Below are 22,413 nucleotides of genomic sequence, written 5' to 3'. Positions count from 1 at the left end.
TGTCCACATCCCTCCTGAAGTGCAGCACCCAGAACTGGATGCAGTACTCCAACTGCGTACTGACCAATGTTGCATAGAGGGGTAGGATCACCTCCTTGGACCTGCATGTGATGCATCTATGGATGCATGACAAGGTATGGTTAGCCTACCTGATCACATCCCCACATTGGCGGCTCATGTTCATCTTGGAATCAATAGTGACACCAAGATCCTTTTCTGCCTCTGTGCTGAAAAGAAGGGAGTTCCCCAGCCTGTAGGTATGCTGCTGGTTCTTCCTCCCCAAGTGCAACACCTTGCACTTGTCCATATTGAAACTCATCCTATTCTCATCTGCCCACTTCTGTATCCTGTTGAGATCTAGTTGTAGCCTGTCCCTCTCTTCTAGCATGCTCACTTCTCCCCACATCTTAGTGTCATCTGCAAACTTGAACAAGGTGCTTTTCACCCCCTCGTCCAAATCACCAATGAAGATATTGAACAGTGTGGGCCCTAGGACCGAGCCCTGGGGAACCCCACTGCTCACATCCTTCCAGGTCAAAAATGACCCATCCACCACCACTATCTGGGTACTGCCCTGATTTGATCCAAATCAGTTAAGTCTGATACTACATTCAACCAGGTTTACCTTAAACCAGTTTCAGCCATTTTTAAACTGGTTTATGTGTACTGAATTTCTGTTCTGTTACAGGTTTAAACCAGTTTTTGACCACTTAAACCAGTTTTTGTGTAATGTCTGTCCCTAAGATGCTTAAGCGCAATTCTTTCCACTCTGCTCAAATCCCTGAAATACTGTTAAAACAAAATGTGGGTGGGTCCCGGTGGGTCCTTTTCATCCTTGCTACTTTTTGTGATTCAGTGTTCAGGGCAAGATGATGGTGTACTACAAAATTCTATGCATTAATGGATTTTTCAAGGACTCAAGCTGGGTGAACAATAATTGTACATAAGTGCCTAAGCCCACTTACAAGTCTAAAAGGTAGAAGTTGGCCCCTTGAAACTAAACTCCAGTTTGGATATCAATGTATGGCAGTATTTTTCAGATATTATAAGACCTGGACCATAACTTTAGATTCACATAGCAAATGTTTGGTTACAAGTAAACAAGTTATTATGGCTGTTTGCAAATGTTAAAAAAAGAAAAAAAAAGAGAAAAGGTGCTTTATATTAAAAACTTGGTGTATTCCCATGTCGAGCCCAGCACATGCCCGGAAAAGGCAGCATATTAATTGGACCCAGCTCACCCAATATCTGTATAGATCAGGTGCTTTAGTGGGGCTTTTGGCATTTTTACTTAGTAATTGATTTAATCAGCTTTAGATAAAAGCTCCAAAAAGCCCTGCTGAAGCATCCGATCTATACAGATGCTGTAGAGCCGGGCTAAACTAACGTGCTGCTTGTTCCGGTAAAGCTTGTTTTTTCTTTTTTTAAAGTCTGCAAGCAGCCTATGGTTTACAGATGGTAAACTGATGGCAGTATATGTTGATTCAGGAAAAAAGAATAAGCATGATAAAGACAGCTGAGGAGCTAGAAAAGCTTAGGCAATCCTACTGAAAAAAATGTTTTTCTATTATTTTACTTTAAAAGGGCCAAAAAATGCATGAAGTTAGGATTTAATAGCAGCACTAAGACCTTAGCAATAAAACAATATTGTAGGAAAAAAATCAAATGAGAAAGACTCAAGTATGGAAAACTCTGAATCATGAAATGATTTTTTAAATTTGTTTTTAAAGCTACTGAAGTTCCTAGGCGTCAGCAGATATAACGACAGCATTGGATGTGTTATGTGCGTTGCATCTAATCATTACAATGCTTCCTTTTGTTTAATGGCTACAAATGTTTGACAGTCATTAGAAAGTCATCCAAGAAAATACTTCCCTTCCATGCAATGGTTCTTTGTAACAAACTATTGACACTGGGCTTTCTTAGTGATTCAGCTGGCATTAGCCAAAGAAAGGTTTCTTACAAGCTGCACATGCCCTTAAGGGTCCTTTAAAATGAGCACAGAAGCTCTTTGTTGTTATTCCTTCACACGTTATTAACAGAGGCTTAATAGAGAGAAAGGGGGCTGTTATATGCCTACTGCAATTAGTCTTTTCTCAGTTAATTCAAATCTTTATTATGTCCAACCAGAAGATGGATTAATTCAAGATGTAAGGAGATTACTAGATCACTCCTTGTTAGAAAATGCACTCAGAAAACCATCCCCTGGAGTCTCTCTCTACTATAATAAACAAATTGCATTAAAGAAATAGTACATATTCATTCACGTTGAACATCATTTCATAATTCAATATTTTTATCCTGATATTTTAAATTGTGCTTGCCAGTTAATCATAAGGCTCCATGAAAATACTGTCTACCCCACTGTGCTGATGTCAAGCAGGTTCATTCTTCCCACTGTATTTATCCTTTTCCTTCTTTGACCCACTTGCACTCATGTTAGACTCAATGGGCACCTATACACATGCTCAAGGGAGGGCAGGGACGGGAAGCATTTAATTAGAGCGGCTCTTGGGAGTCTTATATAGTCAGTGTCTACTGTACTTAGTGTCCTGTGTTTCAAAATGGTGGCGGGGCACTTTAACTAAAGTTTGTTCAACAAGCTTTAGTTAAAGCACCCGTGCTGCTATTTTGAGACATGGGGACATGGAATACATGAGAAGCTGCAGCACGCTGGAGCTTTCTAATTAGAGCACTCCAGCAGACTCAATGAATCAAGCCTGCTCCAGCACGTTCTAATCAGAACACATTCTAACCAGAATGCACTCAGCAGTACTTGATTCTAATTCTAATGAATTTGTAGCACTGCGTTGTTATAGTCTGCCAAACCCTCAGCTTATATAAACTAGTCTTGATGTTGCCCTGTGGGGTCAGGCCAACACTCAGGATCTCAATATTGCGCTGTTAGACAGGAGGGAGTGGTGTACAATTGCACATACACACACACACACACACACATCAATTAGGCGCGCGCGCACACACTCTAGGTGCATACACCCCCACCAGGTGTGCGCGCGCGCGCGCGCGCACACACACACACACACACACACACTACCAACTCAGGCACATACACATCCAAAATTCCCAGCCTAGACACATGCATACCGATTACCAGTTCAAGCACCTATACGCTATACACACTAAAAGTTAGAGAAAAATCAATTGTCAATACCCGCACACCCAATACACATACATGGATCACTAATTCATATATCACACACATGATGACATATGTGTGTGTGTGTGTGTGTGTGTGTATTCACCAGTTCTCACACATACCACCCACCTACACATACACACAGGTGAGTTCCTAATTTGGAGGGTACAGTGTGTGTATGTGTGTTCTTGGGGTATTTGGGATACCTAGGGTGCTTGGTGACTATGGGAGGAGAAATCAAGGGTCAAAGATCTCCAGCAGGAGGGGAAGGAGGGAGATGGATGGGGTTAAAATGAGAGAGTGAAAGTTCCAGGAGTGAAAGTTCCTGGGGCCAGGATTAGAAGCGGCAGACTGGAGGGGAGCTGGGGTTACTTAAGGTCAAATGGCCCTAGGGTTACTCAAAGTCATTGGTGCAAGGGAAAAAGCCCGGTGGCAAGGAGGAGACAGCCAGGAAAGGGAGAGAGGCAGAAACCTGGGAGATTGGGGCTGGAAACTTGAGGCAAAAAGCTGGGAGACTGGGGCTGGAAATTGAGGTGGAAATCCAGGAGATCAGAGGTCAGATAAGTGGTGGCAAGGAGGAAACAGTTAGGAAACAGACAAGAGCCCAACTTGGGGTTTCAAAATAACAGGTTTATTAAAGAGACAACGCACTACACAGCTCCATGAAGTTATTGGTTCCTACACACACACACACACACACACAAGCACTCACAATGGCAGCAGGAGAAAGAGACTCAGTGGAAGGGTTGGAGTCCAGGTAGGGAAGAGAAACAGAGTCCAAGTCCTTGGTTGAAGAGAGGATGGGAGTGATAGCTACCTATCCAGGCTGGAAAGGGGTCTTTGTCCAGCAGGTGTTGTCCAGAGGGGGTTGCCAGCAGGGCTTCTGGGTGGATAGGTGGTGTGGTGTGGTGCTGGTCCAGATGAAGAGGGTGTCCCACTGGGTCTGTCTTCACTGCCCCCTTTTGTAGGGGCAGATCTTCTATGACCCCAGTGGCAGGAGGCCTGCCCAGGCAAGGGCTAGCCCCTGGTGCACTGAGCATGTGCATTCCAGGTCAGGACATGCAATTTCAGGTGTCTGTAATGGTGGTTTGAGTGGCTTCTGCAGCAGTCTTTGTCTTTCAAATCTTGAGCCAGGGAGGGTCAATACAAGGTGATGGTTGGGTTGTTGAGTTGATGGTTCATTCATTCAGAGGGAGCTATTTTTAGACCTACTGCCATTGTCTCTCAGGCACCCTCATTCGTCCCCATTCATTCAGGACCAATTTACATAGGAGGGGTAGGTATGAGTCACACAGTTACAACAGAGTTACAATAGGGTATGCCCAGGCAGGGGACACAAGATGGAGACTTGACAAACAAAATGGAAACTTGACATGACTTATGTTAACTTACATATATAGGCCTAAATCATATAGTATTAATGTAGAACAGTAAAAATTAACATACACATAATAATTATACAATATAAAACAGTGGATATCCATAATAGGGCACTTATTTGAAAAGAAGGAGAAAAAAATAAATAAAACAAAAACAACTTGCTACCAAAATAAAATGCTGAAGCTTATCCTATGTCTTAGCTCACTTATACTTATCTATAGGGAATAGGGAGAGAAAAAGTCAGAAATGGTTAAGGGAAGGGAATGTATTTTTAAATTAAAAAAAAAAAAAGAACAACTGGGGGTTTTGCTACATTGTTCTATGGATGTAAATAACGTTAGGCTGACTCATTCCAGCTGAGGATCCAGGTAATTAAAACTATTGCTGGCATAATTCTGCACCATTTATGGCCACACACTTGCACCTTCTGTGCTGCTTGTTACAGCTATATCTGTATCAGTCTGTTGTGCACCTGATCCAAAGCCTGATGAAGTCAATGTAAAGGCTCCCATTGACTTCAGTTAGCTTTGTATCAGGCCCTAGAGCAGGCATGGGCAATATTTCAGGAGCAGCAGGCTGAAATAATTCAGCTTGGTCTGAAGAAGACCAGCCCTTATGACTCAGCTGTTGCCATTGCCACTACTACACCACTGCTTCTTCTCCCAACCACCTAGCAGCTGACACTTCTCCCCATGCCTGGTCATCCTATTGGTGAAGCCCCTCATAACCAACTTGTAGCAGGAGCCCCCACCAGCAAAACACTGTAGAAACCCCCGCTTGTGGGCCCAATGGAATCACTCCATAGTCCAGATCCAACCCTTGGGCCATAGGTAGCACAGATTTGCCCTAGAGAAATTCTGAGCAACTCTCCAGTAGTGCTTCTGCTGGAGCAGAAATTTTCATATGTTTTTCTATTATGGCCCACTGAGTCATCTCATATTCTGGGAGGAATATGTGCTGGCCCCCAAATCCATTAAAGTGATGATGAAGACTAAAGAGAAACATAGTAGAATGGGAAGCCAGTGTAGCAGTTCACATGACTGTGCAAAATTCTTTAGTGACTTGAACCTACTGTTTAACTGCTTTGAAGGTTTTCTGCCCTAACGCTGACCCTGACCATCTAATGTGGTTGGGAAGATGATTAACTCTGCTTTACATTCGATGCTAACACAGGTTTAAACATCACCTCATTAAATTGTAGTAGCTAACTTACCTTCTTAGTCAGAAAGTAGAGAGTATGCAACTCTTGAATATCAAGTGTAGGGCAGATACTGATCTGGTGTAGATAATAGTATCATGGGGTTAGTTAATTGTAGATTCCAGGGTTAATTAATTACTAGGCTTTTACTTGTTTTCCTGGACACAATGGCTAAGTACAGTCATTGAAGAAGCCCAAGGCGGAAGTGTTCTAACTATCAAGATTTACTCTAAGTGCCCACAGTTAGGTGGAGAGGAAGCAGAGCATAATTTTGTGGGAGTGCGGGGGGCTTGGAGCCTGCCTGCACTGCCCAAACCCAGCAGGTAAGGGGGCTCTCACATGCCTCCCAACATGCCCTGGGCTGCTGAAGACTACCAAGTGGAGCTGAAAGGCTGAGCCACCCCTGACTGGCTGGCAGGGACATCACAGCCACTCACTTGGACCTCATGTGGCAGTGGCTTGTCATGGCCATGAGCTATCAGCCACCCACCAAATGTGAGTGTCCCGGATGCCTAAGTTCTGTATATGTGTATGTGTGTGTACCTAAGATGCCTGGGTTATGTGTGTGTGTGTGTGTCCTGGATGCCTATATTCCCCCTCTACCAATATTGGAGGCCCTAGGTCCATACAGCAGCAGTCTGTCCAGATCTGTGAAGCCAGGGCTGAGTAGCTTCTCACCCACATAGACTGGGAGCCCTCCCCAGATGAGCATGGCCAGAAAGCTTTGACTGCCCGTACCATGGCACCAGCCCATGATCTCCAGCCCGGGCTGCTTTTGGCCCTGCATCACAGGTATCACTGCCCACAACACAGGCTGCCCAGGCACCGTCCCCCTTTCCCTCTCCCTCCCCAACTCTTCCTAGAGGCACATACCAGGGTTGTGGGGGAATCCAGCCTGAGGAAGAGAGTTGCCTCATTTTAATCAAATGCTGAAGCTGCTAAACTCTTAGTGTGTTTATTAAGCAGAAACTGTAGATCATTGCCTGCTCTGGAAGTTGGAACCTTCTTCTCAGTTAACATTGAGACAGTGGGAAAAAACCCTGGCTTCACCAGGCAGTTATGTTGCTGAGCAGGTAGACGGTGAACAGGCACAGGGGCTCGACTTAACAAATATGAAACTATGGAGTGCCAGCGGGAATGCTGTGTGCAAAACTGCCACCCCTTGTTTTAAAGAGCTAGCAGGCATCATAGCTCAGCCCCTGGCATGGATCTTTGAGAATTGCTGGTGCTCTGATGAAGTGCCCAACGATTGGAAGGCCAATGTGGTGCCTATTTTCAAAAAAGGGAGGAAAGTAGATCCAGCAAACTACAGACCCATCAGCCTGACCTCTATCCTGGGAAAAGTCTTGGAAAAGATTATCAAAGAGGCCGTCCTATACAGGCTAGCTGATGGCAATATCCTGAGGGATACCCAGCATGGGTTTCTTGCAGGTAGGTCTTGCTTGACCAATCCCATTTCCTTTTATGACCAGGTGACCTATCACCTGGACAAGGGAGAAGAGATTGATGTCATATATCTTGACTTTAAAAAAGCCTTCAATCTGGTAACCTATGATCACCTCTTGGCAAAACTGGCTAACTGCGGCCTCGACCTCACCACGATCCACTGGCTGGGGAATTGGCTCCACAGCAGGACCCAGAGGGTGGTGGTTGATGGAAGTCAATCATCATGGTGCCCAGTGACCAGTGGGGTCCCTCAGGGCTCTGTCCTAGTGCCTTTACTTTTAAGATCTTCATCAATGATGTAGTCATTGGTGTCAGAAGTGGGCTGGCCAAGTTCACCGATGACACCAAACTTTGGGGTAAAGCATCCACACCTGAGGACAGGAGGGTGATCCAGGCTGACCTTGACAGGCTCATGAAATGGGTGGATGAGAGCCTGATGGTGTTTAACACTGAAAAATGCAAGGTTCTCCACCTTGGGAGGTAAAACCTGCAGCATGATTATAGGCTCAGCAGTGCTACGCTGACTAGCACTTCAGATGAAAGGGACTTGGGGGTCATGACTGACCACAAGATGATCATGAGCCTTCAATGTGATGCTGTGGCTAGTAAAGCGAGCAAAATGCTGGCCTGCATCCATAGATACTTCTCAAGCAAATCCCAGGACGTCATTCTCCCCTTGTACTCAGCCTTGGTGAGGCCGCAGCTGGAGTACTGTGTCCAGTTTTGGGCTCCACAATTCAAAAAGGATGTGGAGAAGCTTGGGAGAGTGCAGAGGAGAGCCACGCACATTGGTCAGAGGTCAGGATAACAGACCTTATGACGAGAGGCTGAGAGCCATGGGACTCTTCAGTCTGGAAAAGTGCAGGCTCAGGGGCAATCTAGTGGCCACCTATAAGTCTGTTAGAGGTGTTCACCAGGATCTGAGGGAACATCTGTTCACCAGAGTGCCCAAGGGATGACAAAATTGAATGGTCACAAACTCCTCTGTGACCATTTCAGGGTGGACGTAAGGAAGAACTTCTTTACTGCCCAAGCCCCCAAGGTTTGGAATAGACTGCCATCACAGGTGGTTCAAGCACCCACTTTGAACGCCTTCAAGACACTTTTGGATGTTTATCTTGCTGGGATACTATGATCCCTGCTGACTTCCTGCCCCTGGGCAGGGGCTGGGCTCAATGATCCTCCAGGGTCCCTTCCAGGCTGAATGTCTATGATATCTATGAAATCTATTAAATTAAATGTCTGCCTATTTTCAGAGGCTGCGCTGCTCCCCTGCAGTGGGACCCAGGCCCTCAGTGACCTGGCCCAGTGGACAGGTGGGCTACCCCACCCCCATTCTGAGTGCTTCTTTCCCTTCTGGGACTGCCCTGGAATCTCTTTGGGGCCCTGTGCCTATGCCAGCAGCTTCCAGCAGCCAGGACTAGCTACTCAGCCCTGGAAGGTGGGTTGAGCCAATGCCAGCCCTGGCATCGGGTCTCAGGCAGCTTGGTCCCCCTTCCCTCCCCTCCCGCAATGCTGCTCCTGAGAGTAGGCCCCACCAGCCACCTACCTGGCTCCTTGGACCATGGGTCAGCAGCTCCCACATGCCATATCTCCTGTTCTGGGGCCCCACCATACCCCAGCACCTTCCAATCAATGTGTAGTGTATAGTGTTCCCCCATGGTCACCATCCAGCTCTACCCCACCCTTCCTCCATGGGACTCTAGGTCAAGCTGCCCCAGGGAGGAGACCCTGGCTGCAGCTGTCCATGCTGAGGGAAGAGTGGGCAGCAGCCTACCCTCCCACTCTGGCCTGGTAAGGCAATGGTCTCCCCAAAGGAGGCAGCACTGACACCACTCAGGGGTGTCATATCTGGATTCCAAGTGGTCTTTGACCTGTGCATAAACTCCTTATCCTGGTACTATGATTTTCTCACCTCTGTAATGGTGTGTGAGGCCTCCCTCACAGAGCAGCTGGTCATCTATAGACCTTATTCTCAGACCTTCACAGTGGGTCTGCACAGCTCATTCAAGTGCTTCAACACTACAAGTGCAAGCAGTTGCTAACTAGGGCTGTGCAAAACAACACCATTTTGTGTTGACTTCTGTTTCACCATTTTGAAAGGGCAGTGTTTCATTTCATCATTTTGTTTCATTTCGAAGCACTGTTCAATTTCATTTCATCTAAACTGTTTTGTTGTTTCGACGTGTTTCGACGTTTCACCCATAGGCTATAAAGAGGAATCATGAAAATGCCCATAACTTTGTCATTTCTTGCCTGACAAGAAATGAAATGAAAACAAATGAAAACAGTAGGAATGGTAGCCCCTGCTGAAGCCGCAAAGCCTGTCAAGTTTCAGGGAGATAGGTATAGGCATTTCTGGGAAACTGCACCTCAAAATCTTGAAAGCAAAACTGGTGTCACTTGTAAGTGTGAAGGCACAGGGGGGTGAAAACAGCAGGCATGGTATCCCCTGCTGAGCCCATGAAGCCTGCCAAGTTTCAAGGAAATAGGTGCAGGGATTTCTGGGAAAATGCACCTCAAACTGTTCAAAGCAAATTCAAAGCAAAACTCATAGCACTTGCCAGCAGCAACAGTCTGCTGTCATCCTGCACACAGATCTGGGGGTCTGTGCCCCGCCAGGAGGGCTGTGGGGCTGTGCTGGACTCTTCCCAGGGAGCACAGACCCCTGGATCTGCATGCGGGATGATTGCATGCTGCTGCTGCCAGCTGGGGCTAGCACCAGCACCCAAGTCTGCCTGGCACAGCCCACGCCAAGCACCGGGAAGAAACCAGTGCTGGCGCTGGCCCCAGCTGGCAGCTGTAGCCTGCTGCTATCCTGAACGTAGATCTGCCCCAGGTGGCCCAAGAATGATTTCCACTTCTAATCCCAGACCAAAAGAAAATCCTTATTTGAGCCCATACACTTAGTACAGTGGGCATGGGGGGACTGTCAACTGGCAGCCTGGCAAGCACAAACTGTGCTTTGGGCTGGACAAGACTCTGGGAAGAGATGTCCAAGAGAGTCCCCCAGTGCCACAGAGGTATGCCGTGTGGTGGACCAAGAATGATTTCTAGCCATACTCTCAGCCCCAAATCCAGTTCCTTATTTGGGTCCATATACTTAGAACTGTGGCTGGGGTGCTGTCAGTTGGCAGCCTGGCACGGCTAAGCTGTGTTTTGGGCCAGGCAAGACTCTGGTCAGGAATGTCCAGGAGAGTCCTGCAGTGGCACACAGGCATGGTATCAGATAGGTCAGAAAGGATTTCAATCTGTAATCTCAGCCCAAAAGCCAGTTCCTTATTCAAGTCCATATACTTAGTAGGCCTGTGTGAGTCAGCAGCGATCCAATCCAGCTTTGGATCTGGCTGCTTCAGATGGCCACGATCCGATCTGGAGCTCTGGACCGGGTTTCCACCTCGATCTGGCTGAAGCAGCTCGGAAGCTTTGGAGCTGCCTTGGAGATCTGGCCATACGGTATAATGGGGGAATCAATTAAATATCTATAACTTTGTTGTTTTTTGTCCAATTTGGATGAAACTTGCAGGGATGGTAGTCTCTGCTAATAGTATGAATTCTGCCATATTTTAAGAAGATTGGTTCCGGGGTTTAGGGGGAACTGTACCCCAAATTCTTGAAAGCCAAACTCATGTCTTGGCTGTGTGTTACACCACAGGGGGGTAAAAACTGCAGAGATGGTGGCTCTCACAGAGGCCACAAAGTCTGCCAAGTTTCAAGAAGATTGGTGCAGGGACCTTGGGGAAACTGTACCCCAAATTCTCAAAAGCAAAACTCCTGTCACATCTATGTGTTACACCACGGGGAGGGGGTCAAAACTGCAGGGGTGGTAGCTCTTACTGAGACCACAAAGCCTGACAAGTTTCAAGATTGGTGCAGGGTTTTGGGGGGAACTGCACCTCAAGCTGCGGACAAGCAAAACTCATGACATGAGTGACCCTGTGTGTATTAAGGTGCAGCAGGGTGACAGCTCCAGGGATGGTGCCCCTGCTGCAGCCATGATGCCTGCCAGCTGTTGAGGAGATCAGTGCAGTGGGGTTCAGGGGCTCTGCACCCCTAGCTGCTAATGGACAAAACTCGTGCCATGGGTGCTTGTGGGACTGACTGTGTCTGTCTTGGGGCAGTTGATTGTCTGTATTGATTCTTTCCTCTCCTTAGCCCGGTTTTGTAGGCGCTAGTTAATGGCAATTAACTGGCTACTCTAGGGCTGGTGTGGTGCCCACCAGGGATGGTGCCGGGGCCAGGGTTAGCAACAGTACCCACCAGGAACAGGGTCAGCATAACACCCACCGGGAATGGGGCCCAGGCCAGGGCCGATGCAGCGTGCCCACTGAGACCAGGAATGGGGAAGGGCCCTGGGGCACGAGTTTTGCTTGTCCACAGCTTGAGGGGCAGTTCCCCCCCAAACCCCTGCACCAATCATCTTGAAACTTGGCAGACTTTGTGGCCTCAGCATAGGCTACACCCTTGCAGTTTTCACCCCACTATGTTGTAACACCTAGATGTGACATGAGTTTGGCTTTCAAGAATTTGGGGTGCAGTTCCCCCAAAACCCCTGCACCAATCTTCTTGAAACATGGCAAGCTTCATGCTCTCTGCATATTCTACCACTCATGAAAATTTCATCCAAATGGGACAAAAAACAACAAAGGTATAGATATTTTATTGTTTCCCATTAAACCCTATAGCCAGATCTCCGAGGCAGCTCCGAACCACTTTGGGAGCTCCAAACCACTTCAGGAAGCCTGACGAGGCCAGCACTTCAACCCAGATGTGCTGCTTTGGACCCTGAAGCATCCAAAGCTTCTCCAGATCCAAAGCTCTGTCCAAAGCCTCACACAGCCCCAATACTTAGTACAGTGGGCATGGGGAGGCTGTCAGTTGGCAGTCTTTCATGAACAAATCAGGCTTTGGGCTGGGCAAGTCTCTGGTCAGAGATGTCCAGGACAGTCCTTCAGTGCCACAGAGGCATGGTGTTGGGTGACCAAAGAAGGATTTCCAGCCATAATCCCAACCCAAAACTGATTCCTTATTCAATCCCATATACTTAGTACAGTGGACATGGCGGGGCTGTCAGTTGGCAGCCTGGCATGCACGACCTGCGCTTTGGGCCAGGCAGGACTGTGGTCAGGGTTCTTTGGGACGATCCCACAGTGACATGGACAGGAAGTTGGGGGTGCACCCTGCCCTGGCTGGCCACCAAACCATTGCCAAACCTGGTCTTTCTCCAGTCTTTCTTGCCTCCCCCGGCTCCCCCCCCTCCCCTTTTTGACGACACCTATTTCAAAACCCAAAAATGGGGTTCTAGCTGAGCTAGAGGCACTCTTGCTTCCTCACAGATTTTGGAGATTAAAGGAGTTGCCAACATTGCTGGGTGACAGGGAAGCTGCCAATCCCAGTGCTGTCCCCACACCCTTTGCCACCACACAGTCCATCAGGCTTTCCAATGGGCCTGTGCATCAGGAGCTTCATGCCTCAGCTGCCAGCTTTGCTGGGGTGCTGGTTTTAGGGTGACCCCACTGGTCACCCAGGCAGTTCCCTCATTGTCAGGACAGCTCCCCCTGCCACCAACCATGGTAGCAGACCATGGTACTGTCTCCTCATCTCTCTGGACAAAACCATGTCAACCCAGGACTGACCCAGGCACGCTCAGCTCTGGATTGTAACAGCCACATATAACAGTGTATGGTGACGGCTGTGATGAAATGTTCTATGCGGCCATTGCACCCAGCTCTGGGTTGTCTCTCAGCCCTCCCTATACACTGTTATATGTATCTGTTACACCCCAGAGCTAGGGCCACCCCATGCCATGCCTCTGGCACCGGGAACTCTCCTGGACACCCCTGACCATGTGGGCTTGCCCAGGAAGGATTTCCAGCTGTCATCCCAGCCCAAAAACCAGTTCCTTATTCAAGCCCATATACTTAGTATAGTGTGCATGGGGGGCTGTGAGTTGGCAGCCTGGCATGAACAAACAGTGCTCTGACTCTAGTCAGAGATGTTGGAGAGAATCCCCCAGTGGCACAGAGTTATGCGGGGGGGGGGGCTAATAAGGATTTCCATCTCTAATCCCAGCCCAAAAGAAATTCTTTATTCGAACCCATATACTTATTACAGTGTACATGGGGGGCTGTCAATCAAGCCATGCTTTGGGCTGCACAAGACTCTGGTCAGAAGTATCCTGGAGAGTCCCCTGGTGGTACACAGCAGTGGTGGATGCAGGGTATCAATTTACATATATTATTTGGTAAATATGCATAGCTAATGAAATTCTCTCTCTTTAGAACGTGTAATTCATTAATAAGAAGCTTTTATTGGGTATAGATTAGCTTTGAAAAAGGAACCAGGAATAAGGACCTGGGACTTAAAGGAACAAACTGCAGCCTCATGGACCATAGCATGTAGCCTTGGTGTTGGCCACTCCAAAACAGTGGATGGTAAGAAGGCCAGTCACTGCCAGCCAGGGGTCCCTGTCCCACACCACCATGGAGTGGGGGGGAGGAGGCGGCTGTGTGGTGCAGATGTTCCTTGACCTGCAGTAGAGGCAGGCAGTTTGAAATTCAGGGAGCAAACCCTAGCATGTGGCCTGGGGCACCCCAAAACTGTGGATGGTGAGAGCAGGCCACTCACTGCAAGCAGGAGGTCCCCCACAGCCCCAGGCCCAAGCAGAGGTGGGGACTGGCAGGGAATTTTGCAAGTGAACTGTTCCTGGGACCTCAGAAATGTTGGGGGTGGGTGACTGATGAACAGAACAAATAAAGGGCATGGCCTGCCAAGTGCAAGTCACAGATAAGCAGGCTTTTCCCAATTCTGGAAGAGAACCCTAACATGTAACATTGGGTGCATGTGGTACAGGTCAGGTAGCTCTGGGTAATTAATCATGGATAAGCCTTTGACATACCAGGCAGTAATGCAGGAATGGGGATTTGTCTCTGTGATCTGCTTGCTAGGGCTTGGCTTCCTCTATTCCTAACAGGGCAAGCAACAAAAAAACAATAATATTGCTGGCCCTAGAACAGTCGCATCTATAGGAAACTATATGGTTTATTGAACTGGGCGGGTGTCTGTTCAAACTCCTAGAAAGCCAGGTTTGGAGGTCTTCCTCAAGGCACAGACAGATGAGAGCTGTAACCTGAGCTGTGGGGGAACCAGAATTGACATGCAGATAGGGTTACTGTGAAATGCTGATAGGATAATGCACTGTCAGATTTCAAGTCTCCCTTCAAAAAGCAGACCTGGGGTCCTTGGACTGTGCAGCATAACATGACGAAACCATGTCTGACTCTGTATGAAAATTTAAAAAATAAAATAAAACTGCTCAATCAAAAAGTGAGTTGTCACTGATTTCTCCTGCTTTGGGGTGCCTCTCACTTCCAAACCACAGCCCCTGCCCCCCCAGTGCTGCTACTGCCCTTCACTCCCAACCTGCAGCCTCTACCCCCGAGCCCTGCCAGTACCCTCATCCAGAGCCCGAGGGCCCCAGCCAAAAAGCAGCTTCATTGGAGCACTGTTAATGTAGACAAAGCAATTCAAAGCGGGTCTGGGTTTTCGGTTGTAGTCGCGTTGGCTACAAATTAAAGTCCAGATCCTACGTGGGCTTAAGCTTTAATGACGCAGCATGTGATAAAGTACAACTTGTCTCATCTTGTCTCGAGTTTCTGAGGCTGCTAATTAGACAAAGGAAACAATCTGACCTAGCATCATACCTTTATATACTAATCGTGGCCAGATATTTACAATTCTTCTAAAATCATTTTTTAAAAAGATAAATCTTATAAGTTCTTCCTAGAAAAAATTCTCTACTTCAGTGGAAATTCTTTTGGAGTGAAGTCTAAAAGATTGAAGCATAAGAAAGCACACATATAGATTAATATTCGTTTCAGGTATGCTCATTCTTTTAAAAGTACCAGGGCACTTTGGCTAGTTAGCAGTATGGAATCAGGTCTCTAACTATCCACTTAGAACATCTCAGAGAAGGGAATTTGAATACTTTTTTTTTTTCCTATCTGTACTCTAGTTAGACTTAAAACTTGATTCCTGGAGAATTTCTATTTTCTACTAAAGCAAGTATTTATGCTCAATGAACATATTTTTCCACAGTTTCATGTACACACTCATAGTCATTAGTTGTGCTTCCTCTAAAACGATCACTCTAGAAGACCAAAAAAACATAAACATGATGCCAAATGTACCATGTATATACTGCATGGGGACGTGGGAAAAGGCTGAGTGGCTTTAACCGTAGCGAAACAAGTGCTATATTTGAACACAGATTAGGAAACCTAAGGCAGACAGTCTACCAAGAGCAAACGTGCAGAAATGTTCTCTTTGCAGTGGGAAAGAGCAGCAGTAGATGATGACAATTTAACAAATGTGGATGAGAATAGTAACTGGGAAGTGAGTTAAAACAGGGAATAGGCTGAACTTAGAAAACTGAAAACAACTGTCTTGTTAGGGCTCAATTAGGATGATGGGTTTATCCCTTGCAGGGCCTAGCCTCCAGTTCCAATTCTAAGGGTTAGATCAGCAGCTCCCAATCTGTGGTATGGGTACCACCAGTGCTACACAGACAGCCTATCAGCGGTATGCATTAACAGATTTCTTATAATTACTTTATATGACAAAAATGTGCTGGTGATACTTAAGGTTGTATCATTTGAAATTGGCAGCACACAATCTGACAGAGTTTGGGAACCACTGGGTTAGATGATTAACTATGTTCTATTACTTTTAATTTCATTTGTCCAATATAACTTAGCCATTATGGTGTTTCAGACTTGAAACCTTAACTCTAGAAGCAATATAAATACCATATGTTAATGTTTGTGCATTACAAAGAAAAGGGAAGCTGCTTTCCCCTCTTTGATAACCCACTCCTAACCATTTTATGGGTGTGTCACCAATCACAATAACAGTTATTTATTTATTTATACATTTATAAAACAGTCTTTCAAAGATGTCACAGTTGCATACACATCATTTAAAAAACAGGATTAAGAGAACATAGATTAAGAGAACTAAACCAACTATGGCTATAAACAGATACGCATTTGAAACAGTCTAAATTCTGCTTCAATTTGGAGCCCTCCGCATTTGGATCATTTCAGTGTTGTACAGATGTATGTCCTCTCTTCTCTCCACCCGTCTCCCCCTTCCTGCCTCTTGAGTGCTTCAAAACGGCTGTGACGGTATGCAGTGGCAGTGATCTCCAGCCAGGAAATGTGATCAGGCTTTAATTGGTCCCCTGGCATCCAACAGTGCTTTGCTCCCTTCCCTCCCATGAGGGGGTGAGAGAAAGTGGGGCAGATAGCCAATGAGCACTCACCTGTGTATTAGTTTGTCCTTGGGAATCTGGGATCCCTACAAAAGGCATGCAAGGAATTCTTCTCTCCAATTATCTGGAGAGGACAGCTGAGGACACAGGAGAATGCTCATTGGCTGACTACCTCTTCCCTCCTACCTCTCCCAGTTTGGGTAGGGGGAATGGAGCACAGAAACTCAGGAGAAGTGCATTCAGCATCTTGTAAAAGGTACACCGAACTCACCCATTGACTGCTGCATTAAATGCTGTGTATCTTTCAATACTTAGTATTTAAACCTGGTTTGGAAAAGGAAATTACTAAATACCAAATATAAGATGAGGCTATTTCCCCCAATCAGCATGGGGAAAAAGCTCCTCATCTTACATTTACATGCAAGGAAACTTCATTAAACACACTGTCTATCATTGAACTTCTGCCAAAAGCAACATGTGCTCAGTAATAAAAACCAAATATGAGTTGATTAATTGCAGCCATAGCTGAGCATGACTATAAAACATGTGGCCCATATTGGGCAAGCATACTGATGGGAACCTTTATTTTGTGGCCCTTAATAAAATGAGTGGGTGTTCCCCAGGGTCGGGGCGGGGAAAGATGTGCGAATCAGGGTGACCACTCTGCCCATAGGCAGCGGAAGTGGGGGCTAATGGGGCTGAGCCCCCACAAACACAGGGCAGCAGATATACCCGGGGGGCAGCACAGCCACAGGGGGAGGGGCGCACGCACACTTGGATACCTGCACTTTCGCAGCCAGGATTGCAGTGGGTCCGGCTGCAGGAAGATAAGCTCCTTTTAATCAAGCTTGGGAGAGGGAGCAGTTTGAGAGTGAGGTAGGAGCAGGGTGAATCATTCACCCCTGCCCCGCTCCCTCCTGCACTTTGGTGATTGCCCCATGACACGTTCATGGTGAATCAGGCCCTGGCTGGGCCGGGTTGTGGGGCAATCGGAGCCCAGAGGCTCCTCCAGCGTCAGCATAGCACCGGGAAGTGAATGTGGGGCACATGGGCCCCTGATCTTTGCACAGGGCAGAGGCAAGCCACAGCTGGGCTCAGCCTCTGCTCCCTGCACGCATGCCTCACTGCCGCCACTGGTTTGAATGTGGCATGGCACTATGTGCCTCGCTGCCAGGAACTGGCACTTGGCTTGGAGGTATTGCAATACCAGGCTGGTACCAAGAGGACTAGAGCCAGCCCCGACACCATCCACTTAGTGCCAAAAATGTTACATTTGATTATAGCCAAAAGGCTGATATGTTGATGGGAACCTTTTTCTTTGTTTTTGTTTTAAGGAAAAATTTTCATGTTCCAAGCCAAATCAGTCAAATCAATTCCAAATCCATGAGTCATTCAAGAACCATAAATGCCCCTACTACTGGCAGACATCCTCCACCCCCATCTGGGGCTCCAGGTGTTTCCAAATCATTTGGTGGGCATCCTACGTGCAGGCCCAAGCCCAGAGTTTTGGGGTTTAAATGCCCCAAGTTTCACTTGCTCTCAGCCATATGGCTGCAGGAGCAAGCTAGGGGGGAGTCTCCCATTTCCATAAAGTGAGCGTAAAGCCAAGATCATCCCACTGGAAGTGAAAGTGGGTGGTTAACTATACATTACCTCCATGGGTACTCCCCCTTCCAAGAAAAGCAGTTATCCCCAGTGACTAGGAAAGCCACCTTCTTGGTCACGGTGTTTCCCCTGCAAAGCTAGTACAGTCCATCTGAATAAAATATTTGATAGTGCTCATTGCACTCAGTACCCCTCAATGCCAGTTCTTTTTCAAGTCATGGTAAGCCTCTACATTGAATATATTTTTACTTCCTTTTCACTTCCACAGCTCAGCTGCACCTTTCTTCTCCATTTCCAATTATTTCTGTTTCTTCACCAGCCTCAGAAGTTTGGCAAACATCACCGAATGGAAACCCAAACAGTTCACCCAAAATCCCTTTGTCACTCCTGGACTCAGCCTCTTGCGTATAATCATTGTGGTCCTGTTCTCCATGGGCATGTATACACATGCTTCAGGAGATGTATGGGGTGCTTTAATTAGTGCAGTTCTGAAAGCCACATGAATTAGAAGTGCCTGCAGCATCATGTGAATCAGAGTCCCTGTGCTGAAAAATGATGGTGTGGCACTTTGAACTAAAGCTCATCAAACGAGCTTTAGTTTAAAAGTGCCCCAACACCATTTTTCAGCACAGGGATGCTAATGCACATGATGCTGGAGTTCTCTGGAGTGCAGTAATTACCATGCTCCAGCAGACTTGATTAATTATGTCTGTTCCAACACATTTTAATTACAGCACATCAGAGCAGCCCTCCCTACATGTGTATAGGAGCCCCATGAGGTGAAGCTGGACCAGGTTGTCCTGTGCCTCATCAATATATAAATTTTTGGAGGATCCCAAGACTTGTGACAAGAACACCCAGTTCCAGTCATGAGTGGGGAGCTAATTAGTACATGGCTCCTTTGTGTACACACACATCTTGAGCAGTGCTAAGCTTTAGGGCCACTATAGCTTGAATGCTGTTGATCTGCTTGGGCCCAGCCCAATGAACTATGTGGTTAATCATGAGCCTTTTTGACTTTAGACTAATATCATGCATAGTTTGTTCTATATGTAAGCAGGTACAAAAGTGTTCCTGGGAATGGTCCTGCTTTGAGCAGGGGGTTGGACTAGATGACCTTCTGAGCTTCTTTCCAACCCTAATTTTCTATGATTGTATGGAGTGCCTGTACTAAAACTTGCAGCAGTTTCAAAGAAGGTACAATGCATCAATTCTGGATGAATTAAGTCTATGGGTACCCATAGTCATTTGCCTATACACAGATTTCTACAAGCATGTCTTTTTTAAAGTCTGTGTCTACAAATTTGCTTTTCAGTTCCATGTGCTCAGGGAGAGCGGTGTCTGACAGTAAGGAAATGGGGAAAGGGGCTGCAGAAAGAAAAAGGTAGGGAGGGGTTGCAAAGGGGAAGAGGGCCACTTGATTACCCCAGATTTATTTGCCCTGATGTAGCAGAGAGACAGGAACAAATTCAAGGCAAATCTCCAGTAATTAGATTCTATACCTGAAAAATGATAATACATTTCCCATACACAGAATCTAATTATTTGGGGGGGGGGCGTCGTGTTATATTCAGAGTTAACTTGTATTTGAATAAACATGGTAGCATTATTACTATTGGTGTTGTATGAATTTTTGGTTAAGGTAAACCAAGGTATTCCTCATGACTGAATTCATGCTTAGATTCCCATCCAATCTGTTTAGAAATCTCATCAGAGGACAGAATAATGGGGGAAGATTCTATACCACTAATTTGGTGCATAAATGCACTTACCATGTAAGTGCAATCCTATTCTATCTTGTTCAAGTCCCTGAAAAACTGTTAATATGAAAGGTGGGTGGGTCCTTGTAACAGAGAACCCTTGCGCTGTTACTGAAAGGTGGTGTGGCCCTTTTAAGGGCAGGATCTTTATAGCACAGGCATCAAACAGAGTGGGGGTTATGGAACAGACCTGTAGTCAGGTCAGCTAACAGGGGCATCACCTGACCAGACGGGGGCTGGGCTTGAGCCATAGAAGCCCAGAGCCTGAGCTGGTTAGGCAGTAGGGCTGTACGAAACAACACCATTTCATTTCAACTTCCCATTTCACCATTTGGAAGGGGCAGCATTTTGTTTCATCATTTCATTTCATTTTGAAGCACTGTTCCATTTCATTTTGTTGAAGCTGTTTCAACGTTTCGCCCATAGGCTATATTGGGGAATCATGAAAATGCCTATAAACTTTGTCATTTCTTGCTTGATTCAGATGAGAATTGCAGGGATGGTAGCCCCTTCTGGTGGCATGAAGTCTGCCAAGTTTTAAGGAGATAGGTGCAGGGATTTCTGGGACACTGCACCTCAAACTGCTGACAAGCAAAATTTGTATCACTTGCCGGCAGCAGCAGCCTGCTGTCATCCTGCACGCAGTTCTGGGAGCCCGCAGCCCCCAGGAGGACTGTGGGGCTGTGCCAGACGCCTTCTTGGGGGCACATGCCCCTGTATCTGCCTATGGGGTGACAATAGGCTGCTGCTGCCGGCTAGAACCGGTGCTGGGCACAGCCCATGCCGAGCGCCGGGAAGCCTGGTGCTGCTGCTGGCCCCAACCGGCAGCAGCAGCATGCTGTCATCCCGCATGCAGATCCAGGGGCCCGCGCAGATCTGGGGGCCCACACTGCAGCAAGCCTGGCTTCGAAACTCAAAACGTTTTGAACCTTTCAAAATGTTTTGAGTGCTCTCATTTCATTTCAAAGCTGTTTCGAAGCCTTTTGTTTCATTTTGATGTTCCTGTTTCAAGCTCAAAATGTGTCAAAACAGCTTCAAAATGAAACACCCACTGAAATTTCGCACAGCCCTATTCAGCAGTCTAACCATGAAAGCCATGGAGTGAGGCACTCCTGGCAGCAAAGCAGTGGGGCTTCTGAACTGACAGTGGAGCTGGAAGGAAGCAACTCTGCAAACCTGGGAACAAGGGAGAATACCTGGGGCAGAGAAAGGCTTGTTTAGGCAGGTAAGTGGCCTTTATTTTATGCTATACCCAGAGAAGCTTTGGGTGTCTGCCAGAGGGCTGAGATGTTTTTGGTTTAAATTGCTCCAAAGTGGATTAATCTTGAGCCCTATGGAGGGCAGGCTCAAAGCCTACTTAGAAAGCCAGTACCCCAGATAGTGGCAGAGCATGGGGGCTCCAGAGTCTAAAGCCCAGATTGGGGAAGAGCATGGGGGCCACAGGGCCCAGAGCCGTAATAGGGGTGGGATTGGGGTCCAGAAACCAGGTCTAAAACAGTGGCCTTTGACTAAGGGACCAGCCAGTGAATGGGGCAGAAGCTAAGAAGGCTGAAATCCCAACAAGGGAAGGAAGGACTGAGGTGGCCTGGAGACTTAGGGACAAGTGCCCCACCTGATTGGTGACTCAAAACACCTGCAAGGCATGGGAAATGCTGTAGGGGTGGATGGAGCCATGCAATTAGCCCTTAAGGCAGGCTAGGTTGGGAGAGTTGACTGCCAGAGAGAGGAGAGAATACTTTAGGCTCATCAGTCTCTGAGGGCAGATTCCCTTTCATAAAATTTCCATCAGAACATGGCAGGTGAGAAGGCAAGGTGAGACTTTGAGAGATAGGGCAGAGAGAGAGCCTAGCAGGGATGAGAAGGCCTGCAGGGGGCATCATAATGGCCCTCAGGCTCCTAACTTGTTACAGTTCTCCTCCCTGCTGTTTTTTATGACTTAGTGTAAAGGGTAGGATGGTGACATGTTACAAAAATAGATGCATGAATGGATTTTCAGGGGCTTTAACAGAGTACAATAGAATTGTATTTTGGTACCTATGTCAACATAGACACCCACTACATAGAACAGGATCTGGCCTATTGTTTGTCCCTGGCTATGTATATGCACTTCGGATCCTTCTGAAAACCCTGTCTGTGTCTGCTGCCAGCATGCTGGCCTTGACAAGGGTGGTAATGATTCAGAAGGGTCAAGAGGATACAGCAGAAAACAACAACAACAACAACAATAATAGGATTGCTGAACAACAGAGTTTTTGGTAAGAAAGTGGTTAGCCACTGCCAACAGGGCCCATTCTTTGCCACCAGGATGACACTGAGAAGTCCCAACATGGCAAAGATGACCAAAACTGATGTCAAGATTGAAGGTGATCTGGAAGAGGCTTAAAGAGAACCAGGGACAGTGGGAAGCTAAGTGAGCTCTGCTAACATTTTGACTGAATATCTTCATGACAGATGAGCAGTAAGGTAATCTTACCCAACACTGCATGCCAGAGTAGAGTTCTGTACATCGTGGAGTCCCTGACATAGTATTTGTAATTATACAGAGCTGCAGTCAGACCTATTAAGTGTGGGGTGAAACAGGCCCAGAGTAGAGCAC

At 46.9% G+C, this 22,413-nt stretch overlaps 1 long non-coding RNA gene across 1 annotated transcript in view; it reads left to right on the top strand.

Moving 5' to 3' along the window:
• The first annotated feature begins 5,911 nt into the window (after nt 1-5,911).
• The window catches only part of LOC112550992, a 19,638-nt gene continuing 3,136 nt past the window's right edge, over nt 5,912-22,413 (top strand). Inside the window, exon 1 of the long non-coding RNA XR_003095091.1 lies at nt 5,912-6,230. This is a non-coding gene — a long non-coding RNA (uncharacterized LOC112550992). The remainder of the gene's footprint in view (nt 6,231-22,413) is intronic.

Source organism: Alligator sinensis, unplaced genomic scaffold, assembly GCF_000455745.1.
Source record: "Alligator sinensis unplaced genomic scaffold, ASM45574v1 scaffold1044_1, whole genome shotgun sequence".
In the NCBI taxonomy this organism is placed as follows: domain Eukaryota; kingdom Metazoa; phylum Chordata; order Crocodylia; family Alligatoridae; genus Alligator; species Alligator sinensis.
The sequence above is the reverse complement of the archived record's forward strand: the minus strand, read 5'-3'. Positions and strand labels throughout refer to the sequence as shown.